The sequence below is a fragment of the Adiantum capillus-veneris genome, chromosome 4 (assembly GCF_014529385.1).
Source record: "Adiantum capillus-veneris isolate H3 chromosome 4, ASM1452938v2, whole genome shotgun sequence".
Classification (NCBI taxonomy): domain Eukaryota; kingdom Viridiplantae; phylum Streptophyta; class Polypodiopsida; order Polypodiales; family Pteridaceae; genus Adiantum; species Adiantum capillus-veneris.
The window spans coordinates 24148031-24157667 of NC_140934.1; positions in this window are offsets into that span (position 1 = coordinate 24148031).

Here is a 9637-nt window from a genome sequence, read left to right on the forward strand (position 1 = left end):
GGTTACTATCCTCTTGATACGGCAAGACATCTTGAAATTTGCTAAAAATAATTTTGCATCCTCTCCAGGCTCTCCAAAGAAAAGAGGATATCCAGACATTTGGCGTTGGCTCTCCATTATTATGAAAGATTACAACACGAGTTACAATAAGGGATACAATAGAGATTTAGAACCACTCGCCTGCAAATGAAGAAGTAAGAAAATACCACTCTAGGTTTTCTTCTTCAGCTATCCAAGCTTCAATGAGGTCTCGATTTGTTTGATCAAAACAAAAAGGTAGACTATTGATGAGCTCTAAGAAGGGTTGAAATTCTTCAAAGCTAAGGCGATAAACAGAAATCTCTAGAACTTCATTTTCTGGATCCAAAAGAGCAACCATGTCCCAAGTGATACATTGCACTTGCTCTACAATTCCCAACGCACAAGCGGTTTGTATAAAAACTAGATCTTCATGCTCGTCGAAGGCCGTGAGAAAGTAGCAATTGACTAGGAGCTCCTTTCGTTCGAGTTCCACACAGTCGGAGTGAGGCAACCTTCTCACAATTTCATAAAGAACATCCTCATCAAGTCCAATCAAGTTTGCAAGATTTAAAGACTCCACTTGTGCTACAAAATTCCTGGACAAAAACTCCTTAGGATTATGGTTAAATCATTCAAAAGCATAAAGAGATTTACAATGTCTCTATGAACAAAGTGTCATAGAAAGTAGAGAAGGATGAGAATTTATACAAATTTGCAATCTTCTCTATGCTCTCTTTATTAAGACAAGCTCTGAATAGCTCCCTATCTCCTTTGTTGAAAGCGAAAGGAAGACTATTAATAAGACGCAAATGAGGGAAAAATTCACCAAATGTGAGTCTATGAAGCATGAACTCTGGCCACAACTTTCCTGAAGAGTCTTCCTCAATGGTGAAATGCACTCGCCAAACGCCAAATTTCACTCTATTTACCAATCTTAGGGCACACACTAGTTGGATGAATGCGTGGTCTTCCTTAGTGCCCAACAACAAGAGGAAAATGGAATCCACGCGTAGGACCTTTCGTCTTAATTTCACCACCCTCTTGTTATGAGGGAGACGCCTTACTACTTGCTCCTGCAACTCCATTGGTAATAGAGCTAGATCTCTAAGGATTGAACTTTCACTGCACACACATTCCCTGTTAGAACAAATGATCTTTTTTTGTTTCTTGTAACAACTTGGACAAAGAAAAAACAAACATACACACTATTTTGCCGGGCTGCACTTCATTTTAAAATAAAATGAACACATGTACATCAAAAGAAGTGTGGTAGTTGATGAGAGGTAGAATGACAGGGTTTGGTGATGCAAGAATTTCTCCTACTCTTTGGGCACCAAACATGAACACCATTCGTTGTTGAAAATGGATCTTTCTACTAATTGCAACGTTTATTCTAATGTGTGGAGTAAAATGAAAGGGAAAAACCTCTATTCCTGGGCCATTATCCATAGCCTATGCATGTCCTAATGCTTAAAATAACACAAAAATATAGACGTCCAAGCTAATATCGTACCTAATGAGAGGCAAAATAAAAGGATTTACCGAAGTGTTTATCTCGGCTAACCTAAGAGGACCTAAAATCCTACGAATTACCCGTTGAAATTGCAACTTAGTACTAACAATTATCTGTATCTTTTGCCTTGCAATGGGAATGAAAGGATCATACAAACTCTCGTGATTCATGCAAACTACTTGACTATGCTAAAAGTTGATCCTACACAAAAACATACACGAGTTGTTGTCCTCAGTGGGGGCACCAATTTGAAGCGGTCCGGGGCGGGCAACAAGAAGAGCAACCTCTAGACACCCTTCAAAGCTCCCGTGCTGCTCAATGGGGCTGGGGCACAACACAACACAAACCAAAACAACAAACCCCCAGCCAAATCCCAACTACACAAGGGGCACCACCTAGTTTAAGAGCGAACTAGGACGCAAAAGAGGAGAATCGTTAGAGCAACCCACAAACAAGCAAGGAATTTACACTAACCCTAACACCAATGGAACACTCTCACACACTAAAACACGAGAGAGAGAGAGAGAGAGAGATGGTGCTCGGGCTGCTTTGAAGTGTATCGTTAATGATCAAGCAAACATAAATATATATATGTAAGAAAGAGAGAGAAGGGGGAAGGGGGTGCTTGTTGCACTAATGCCTTCTTACAAATCTGTCATGACCAATCAAAGTGAGATTAGTATTTGTTCAACATAGCCTGAGTAAATTACACCACAACACATCACAAGAAAAAAGCCACCCCAATCACTGTCTTAAGGCCAGGGGAGTCCTCTCCACCCTGTCACCCTCTTACAGCATGTGGGATTTATGACTAAATTGATAACAATAACCGGAGACAAGCTATCAAGAACTTAAATAAAACACCAAGACACTTACACATCATTATTGTCCATGACTTCACGTTGGAAGGGAGACAAGGTATCCATGCTTAGTCCAAATTCACCCTCCTCGATTCAGCAAATGTTGGGCTTACACTAGTAAGAGAAATGATAGATTTCCTACCCTCAATTTAATGATCACTCTCTCTTACAATGGCATAGAGTTCCCTTTCTAATCACCCCTAATACAACACATACATATGCCTAATGCCAATGAGATTCCACTCAAGAGCTCCTTCTCAAGAGGTTAAGCTTGGCTTCTCAAGCTATAGCATAGTGCTCTTTCTTCTCCCCCCCTTTTTTGTGCTAGCTACACCCTCCTTTTATAGCAATTTTGAAGGCTAGGGTTACTCCTCTAACCATGGTTGGGTTAGATTTTCAGCAATTTATCTAATTTCTTTTGCTTGGAATTATCAAGAAGTTGGTGGGAAAAGAGAGAGAGGAGAGAAATGGAGGTGATAGGACTTTTCATAGTGGGTTAGTGTTAGTAGAGTTAGTATTAATTTACAAATGGAATTGGATATTTACAATGGGAGTATCCATGTAGGATACAAATAAGGAAGAAAAACTCTTAAGAGGTAAGAAAAGGTGGATTTCTTACAAGGTTGATGCTCCAAGTGTCTTGAGTAGGGCCAATTTTGACGCTTGTTGACGGTCCACTAGCTTTGACGGTACATTTTTTCTCCACTCTTGACCTTCCTTGAGAGACAAGGTAATTGAATCTGAGTAATCAACCACCATGATGCTGTCTTTTAAGAGAAGAGGCTGAATTTTGTGGGTATTTTTATAGATATGGGTAATTTGGAGGAGGAAAAATGAGACTAGGTGGTCAATTTTGGAATGGAATTGTGTGTGGGAGGTATGAGTTCACCATGGTTTCTCTTATTCTTCAAGGTTGAGGAGAAGGTGAGTAGGGTGCAGAGAGGAGTGGTGAGAGAGGTGGGGATGACGAGTGGAGAAGTGTGTGTGAAAGAGGAAAATGATAAAGTGGAAGAGAGAGTGTGGCTGCATAGCATGGGAAAACTGGGGTCCACTAATAAAATCATAGCTCACAGCTCGTAGCTCAAAAAAAATATGAAAAAATTTGAGGCAAAAGTTCAGCCCACGACCTACAATTTTTGTTTGTATCACCTTTTCAAATTCGGAGAGCAAGTGAACTTTAAAAATTCAGCAAAACCGACCGTTTTTTTCCACTGCACAAGGTCCTTGTGGGGTCCTTCTTTGGATGATTCTTTTGAATACCTCCAAGAGTGAGCCCTCCATAGTGCATGTATGAATGCCACCTACCTTTGACCTTATTTGGTAGGTCTATAATTGAAGATATTGTGGAGATCATGATATAAGTGAATAGTACAACTAAGAAAATCAAATATTGAGGGGTCTAAAAAATATGTACATGTCAAATATAAATAATATAAGTGAAAAAAAATATAAAGGGGTCAAAAGAAATCTCTCTCATTATGAGGCTACCATTAAAAAGATAAATATTTTTGGTGTTCTAATTTTTTAGAAAAAATACAAAATAGATGTAGGAAGGGAAAAATCACAATAGTGAAAAAATATACACATAAATAAAACTAGTTTTTTTGGATTTTTGTTGGGGTGGAGTTACACCAAATATAAGAGAAGCTTACATGAAAATATTTCTATATGGAATAAAGAGTATGAAAAATGGTAAGAAAAATTGTGGTAATGGTGAGGCAATGTACAAAGCATAAATAACACACACCTAGGTAGAAATATTTAAATAAATACCAAAATAATTATGAAAAAATCTTTTATTTAGGCCCTATATACAAAGAAATATTTACATACGCATGGGCCATAATATACTTATATTTTTTATATTTTTTATTTTTTTGGCTCAACTAGCCCAATGACTAGCTAATTGAGGGTTTTTTATTTCAGTAAGGAGATATAGGAAAAGTCCCCTAACTCACACGCACCTATATACAGTGAAAGGGTGAGGGTAACCACAGTGTTTCAGTGATTTGATAGGGTGAGATAACTCACTATGGCAATTACAGAGAGCCGAAAAACGGCTATCAATAGCTCTGCATAAAAACAAGACATGGAAGCTAGTTAAATTACCACAGGGCAAAAAGGCTCTACCTTGTAAATGGGTTTACAGGTATAAGATCACCGCTCATGATAGTCAGCCAAAGTACAAAGCAAGGCTTGTTGCCAAGGGCTTTAAGCAAGAACAAGGCATTGACTTTGATGAAGTCTTCTCTCCGGTGGTCAAGATGACTACATTGAGATGCTTTCTTGCATTGGTTGCCATATTAGATTTGGTGTTGCACCAAATGGATGTCAAGACAGCGTTCTTGCATGGTGATTTAGATGTGGAAATTTACATGCAGCAGCCAGAAGGGTTTGTTGAGAAAGGCAAGGAAGATTGGGTATGCCAGTTGTTAAAGAGTCTTTATGGCTTAAAACAATCACCGAGGGCATGGTACCATAAATTCCACAAGTTTATGCTTTCTCAAGGCTACAAACGTAGTGAGTTCGATCATTGTCTATATACAAAGAAGGCTAAGGATGGTAGTTGGCTGATCCTTATTTTGTATGTGGATGACATGTTGATTGCTGGCAAGCACTTTGAAGAAATTTCAGCTTTGAAGTCAAAGATGGCAAAATCGTTTGACATGAAAGACATGGGTGAGACAAGTCATATACTTGGTATGCGCATTGAGAGAAACAGATCAAATAAGTTGATTTGGTTATCTCAAACAGAGTATATTGTCAAGGTTTTGCAACGTTTCAATATGGAGAAGGGAAAGGAACTGAGTGTTCCATTGCCACCATATGTGAAACTTAGCAAACAAGATTGTCCTGTGTTTGAGGAAGAACAGGCTGAAATGGATAAGATTCCATATGCGTCTGCAGTGGGTAGTTTGATGTATGCAATGATTGCTACTCGCCCAGACATTGCATTTGCAGTGGGAGTAGTAAGTCGATACATGTCAAACCCAGGCAAGAAACATTGGGAGGCAGTGAAAGGAATATTAAGATACCTGAAAGCTACAAAGAGTATGCGTATATGCTATGGGAGTCAGGAGCTAAGTGTAAAGGGTTTTACAAACTCAGATTATGCAGGTGACTTAGACAACCGAAGGTCTACGTCAGGGTATGTCTTTACATTGGCTGGTGGAGGAGTATCATGGTGTTCTAGATTACAAGATTGTGTTACTCAGTCTACTACAGAGGCTGCATATGTTGCAGCATCAGAGGCATGCAAAGAATCAATTTGGCTTAATCGACTAGTAACAGATTTGGGAATCAAAGAAGAGATGCCTGTGTTATATTGTGATAGTCAAAGTGCTATACAATTGGCTCGCAATCCAGTTTATCACTCAAAGACAAAGCATGTGGATGTGAAGTATCATTTCATCAGGGAAATGCTCGAGGATAAGCAACTTCAGCTTGTCAAAGTTCACACCACAGAAAATCCTGCTGATCTACTTACAAAAGGACTTCCCTCAGAGAGCTTTGCGCATTTTCGCAAGCAGTTAGGTGTAGGGTAGTACATCACTTCTCTACATCTCTTGTATATTAGCTTGTATAGTAGCTTCTCTCACACTTAAAGTACCACATTGGACTTTAAGTGGGAGGTTGTTGGGGTATAAAGCCCAATGTGGTCGCCCAGGTAAGTGGGCGGGCCGCCAGGTATGTACACATATTCTTTTGTAAAAACCTAATAAGAACTCACTATGCTCTACTCATTACAGTAGAGCGAGTTCACCATATCGTCGTGCTCTTCTTCTCGCACTCTCTCTCGCGTCGCACTTCCGCTCGTACTCCTTCAAATTTTTACCATTCTGCAAACCTATCATCAAAGTTTCTATAGCCACACTCAATACAAATAATATATGCATGTTTTCTTAGTTCCCTATTGTCCTTTATGTTCGTAAGGAGCCATGGAGCATGTCAAAAGAATAATACATATCTTACCAAGGGGAATCTTGGGGACAAAGATGAAGTGCTAAATACAGCAAACATGAAAAAATTGGGTTCAACATTATGAGTTGTAGAATCCCATAGAAACTATTCAATATCTAGCCAAATTTGATCCTTATGACTAGATATGGTTACTACCTACAAAATGCATGTAGTTGTCACAATAAACTAACAATATTGAAAAAGCTATACTTGATATACTAGAATATTTTGTTTTCTTCTATAATTAAAAAAATCAACCATCATTGTGTGCTATGCAAAATAGGGTATTAGGTGACCCAAAACTCAAGGAATATTAGCTTTATGTTACAATATGCAACATAGAAAATCAAAAATGCATTTGGATATCATGAAATCCACCAAAAAAATCATAGAAGAGCTAAAATTGGCTAAAACAGAATTTGATAATTTTTGTAATTTGGTCATAACTTATAGCTTTAATATTTATTTCTTCCTAGAAGCATCAGGACATGTTGAGGACTACTAAAGATAGTTCTCTATCATTATAGACCTCACAAAAATGAATTCTAGAGTGGTATAGTTGCAAAAAGTTGAAAAAAGCCAAAAACAGGACCCGTTTTTTCACACAGTTTAGGTTGTGAAATGTTGTGCAAGGACAAGGTTAAAGATGGAATTGATATTCCAAAAAAATGTCGAGTTTTTTTCAGCTCACGAGACAAATTTCTAGATAGATAGCACGTCAAAATCCATTTTGAAACTCTTGACATAACTCAAGGAAAATGGTCACTTAACAGGACATAAAAGTGTCCCAGGACATAAAAGTGTCCCATTACCAACCTAGTGTTAAGTAATGTTTCCAATTTTTTAAATCATGTACCACAACATTCAATTATTTATCATAGGTATTGAACTTTGATTCAGAAGGTGTGAATTTATGACTTTCAAAAGCGAGTGTATCTTGCATAAGAACTGCACCGACACCTTTTCCACTAGCATCAGTGACTACCACAAAGAATGGCCAATCAAAATCAGGCAATTGTACCACAGGTCCATTAGTCAAAGCATTCTTGAGTGCATTAAATGAACTTTCTTGCAAGTCAGACCATGCATAAGGAGAATTTTTCTTCAACAGGAGAGTGAAGTAATGCGATTCGTAAGCAAAGTTACGTACAACCTTCTTGTAGTAACTGCATAGACCAATAAAAGAACAAAGTTCATGCAAATTTTTGGGTCTAGGCCATGATTGGATGGCTTCAATTTTCTTGGGGTCTACATGTATCCCCTTGCCTGATACAATGTGTCCCAAATATTCAATCTCAGATCGAAAAAAGGAATTTCTTTTTAAGATTCAGATACAAGTGGTTGTGTGCAAGCAGATCAAATACACATTGAAAAGGAGGAAGGGGGTACACACCTAGAACACAAATAATTTGCCTCTCTACAGCTCAGGGTAAACACAACACCCCAATCCACTGGGATTCACCTTCAAAATCCTCTTTCCTGCTAGCAGACCACTGCCTGGACACCTCTCGACTCAACCACATTCTATCATATCACAATTTGAAACACATGTACCACACGGCACAACCCACAACTTCCCACACGCACCAAAATCCTCTTTCTCTCTCTTTGCCACGAGACACCGTCGGTTGATATGGGGCACACTTGCCTGCACACACACTCGACACCATGGACAAAAGCACAAGAGCAGTAGAATAGAGGGAGGAGGGGGGAGATGACACCAAAATGCAAGCAATGATTGCTCCACTGTATTCAAAATAGCCAAGTACAAACTGTCTTGTCGATATGACCTCGACAAACACAAAAAAACAATCACAACGCTTGTTGGTGCCATTTTTGGAATGGAACCTGCTTCCTTCTACCTTCATTGTCGAAGCACGTGCACATGAGCTCCCTCCTCCCTTAACCTCCCGTCGTCCAAAAACACTCTCCTCCTAAATATCCTCCTTGGGCCTTTTTTTTTTAAACCCTTGCACTTCTCTTTTTTACTCTCAAGGGGCAACAACGGTGCCGTGGTTGCTTCCTTGCTTCTTCTTTTTTCTCATAAATGATGGCTTCATTTTTTCCTTTCCTTTTGAGAGTCCTCCTTCGTCCACACTTTCCAAAAAAAGCCGACTTTTATCAACAACGTCAGAACTATTGCTCAAGGTTAGTCTTCAAAAAGTTTTTTTCTTTTTTCTGTACTCTCCCTAAGTACTAGCATCCCTTTCCTTTTCCAAAACTCCAACCACCACTTTCTTTCCATTTTTAACTAAGGGGTTCTTTACTTCATGTTGTCGATGCTTCCAAGTTGATTGATCGAGTACCCATTGCATCAGGCCACATTGAAACTCCCTCTTGCGAGCTCCAAACCGTGGGAACTTCATTGTATCTCGACTTCTCCAAGCCGTCCCTTCGTTGTGACCAAAATTGGAAAGAATTACCCGGCACCGCACCGCCATAATGTGGCACAAACTTAAATCCTCAATATCCCCATGGTCCGGACTCTGTTTGACATGCAGTCAATTTTGCCTAATCCCACACAGTGCATATGAAATTTTGGAATTTGTTCAAGGCCAAAAGCTTCCCAGTTGGCATGCCTTCTAGTGTTGGCAAGTTGTCCCATAACTCACCCTCGTCGAACATTCAATTGGCCATATCTTTCCCTTTGGAACACCAATTGACAATCTGAGAAGGCTGGCATGCTCTATAACTTGAGCTCTTCAATCTTATCTGCTAACACCATCTCTCCCCATCTGTCCTACCCATCGGGAATCTGCAAAACCTTCCAATTTTGAACCTCGATATCTTTCACACCGAAGCTCCATTTGCAAAACCTTCCAACTTTGAACCTCAATATCTTTCACACCAGGGCTCCATTTGACGAGCTGCTTGGACGAGCTCCTAGAAAACCTTGAACACCACATTCCCAAGCATTAGAGTAGCCCTTCAAATACTTGGACCTGCTTCCCCAATTAGCCTTTCTTGAGCCTTCTTGGCCCAAAATACCACATTATGCATACATTTCCACCAGCCTTTGTCTACCTAGGCCTTGTATACTTCCTTAAACACTCAGACCCACACTTGTAGGCATCCTTTGCACTGCTTGGTACCACTTTTAGCTTGGACCAACTTTTCTTGTACCATTATTGCCCACCCCCCTGTAGAACATACATATTTAACCAAAAGAAGCTTTATTGAACCTACAACCTGCAACACTTTGCCAACATACGAGCGCACTAAAAAAAGCACAACCATATGTATAGTATGTAGAATACTGCATGTCCATTACTCCCGAGTCTCT